The sequence below is a fragment of the Galeopterus variegatus genome, unplaced genomic scaffold (genome assembly GCF_000696425.1).
Source record: "Galeopterus variegatus unplaced genomic scaffold, G_variegatus-3.0.2 Scaffold1097, whole genome shotgun sequence".
In the NCBI taxonomy this organism is placed as follows: domain Eukaryota; kingdom Metazoa; phylum Chordata; class Mammalia; order Dermoptera; family Cynocephalidae; genus Galeopterus; species Galeopterus variegatus.
This window is the reverse complement of record NW_007727208.1, coordinates 181863-184027: the sequence shown is the minus strand read 5'-3', so window position 1 is coordinate 184027 and position 2165 is coordinate 181863.

The following is a 2165-nucleotide window of genomic DNA, read 5'->3' as shown; positions in this document are numbered from 1 at the left end:
TATTTTTTTATTTTATTTTATTTTTTTTTGTCTTTTGTCTTTTTGTTCCGTGTCCGGCAACGGATCGCAACCCTCAGTGTTGCCCCCGTACCGGACCAGGGACCGGCAACGGGATTGCAAACCTCGGTGTTGCTCCCACGCCTCGCTCAGCCAGTGAGCGGGAGCCGGTCTGTATGTGGGATCCGAACCCTCGGGCGGCAGCGCTGCCGCGCCTCCTAAGCGGCGCACTATCCAGTGCGCCACTGGGCCAGCCCTCAATTGACACATTCTCCTGAGTGCTCTGCTCTCTTCTTTTAAAAAATATCTGGGAAAAAGAGTGAGATTTGCATAACAAAAGTACTTCCTAGGAGGGAAGTCTTATGTCTAGCATTTATTAAGTTTGCTGCATATTGATCCTTTTTTCTTTAACAAACACACTTTATTTTTAATGAGAAGTTATAAATATCAAAATACACATATGATATAAAGATCTCCAATATAGTTAAATGACACATTCTAAAATTGTTAAAGATCTTCTAAATCACCTGCATAGCTTCTTGTAACCAGAGAGCTTGGTGAAAGTTAAGAGAAAAAGAACAAGATATTAACTCTCCTGAATATAAAACAATGTCTAGTACACGGTTTAGGGTACAATCTGAGGCTTTTGTTTGGAATTTGAATAGCTTTTTCTCATCAACTAGAACAGAAGGGCTTGTTAAAACACAGATATCGGGTTCTATCCTTAGCATTTCTGATTCCTTAGGTCTGTGGTGGGACCCTATAATTTGCATTTCTAGCAAGTTCTCTGATGATGCTAATGCCACACATCAAGAAGCACTGCCCTGAAGGATACCTCCACCTTCCTCATCCTACTCCTCCCTTCACCGTCCCTCCACTCTTATCTTTTCCCACCTTTTTCTCTTTCCCTTCAAAATCAATCTTCTCTTCCTCTTTTTTATTCCTTTGCTCTTCCCTCTTTTTTCTCTTCTCTTTTCCTCCTTCTCTTCCAGAATGGAATTTGAAGCATCCAGCAGGACCATGGTTAGAAGAACTTGTTTAGAGTATTTGTTTAAGTAATAATATTTACTGAACAGCTACAAAGATCGTTCATTCATTCAACAAATATTGGTTTAGACTCTACTATATGCCAAGCCCTGTGTAAGAAGAGCAAGACTCTGCCCTAAAGGAATTCCCCGTATGACCTAAAGACCTTCCCCGTATGACCAGGGAAGAAAAATATTTAAATAATTAAATTATTACCAAATGTCATTAATGCTCTGAATTAAGCAAATGTGTTGCTACGATGAAGAGGAATAAAGAGATTTTTTTTTCCTGTGAGATCAGAAAGGACCTAGCCCCACGGGGGTATATTTGAAACCTGAAAGATGAAAGGAGGATAGCCAAGCAGACAGCCTGGGGAGGAATGGTCCAAGAAGAGGAAATGGCAGGCACAAAGGCTCTAGGACAGGAAAAAGTCAGCTCCATAGGTGTGCCTCCAAAATTTAAGCCAGAATCTGGCAGGTAGTAGGTGCCCAGTCAATATTTGCTGAATGCATGAGTAAGGGGTCTGGATGAGGACCATAACATTTAGGTCAAGGGTGAGGAGTTTGGATTAACTTTATCGATCCTCTCTGCCCTCCCTTCATCCACCCAGTACCACCTCCCAGCTTGTCCCTACACCCAGTTCAAACCCTGGTCTAAAAGAGCATTTTCTCAAACAGCAGCTCCTGGACCCCTGATGACCAGTTGTATCATCCAACATCTATGTTCACAACGTGGCAAGATCGATGCTTTCAGCCATGAATCGATAACTAATAATTATGTTAATTATAACATAATTATTCATTAATTGCTATGACAAATTTTTTAAGACAGCTGTTTATTCAGTCATGTCTAATCAAATGCAGCTCCACCCTTCCTACGTAGTCTGGGAAAGGTTTCCTAGAGGCAAGGAGAAGAGGTCGTCCCCTGAAATGGTACAGAGTGCTGGATCCCAAATTCCTGGCATGCAGTAACTTCTAAAGCAAATGCAGTTGTCAGTATGCAGGATAAATAGGCTTAAAAGAAATTGAGGAATTCCAAACAAAGATGAGAACAAAGAACAAAATGAAATCAATTTATTTATACTTTATGCAGGAGTTTCAAATAACTCTTCCTAGAAAAGATGGTATCTGGCAGCTTTTCCC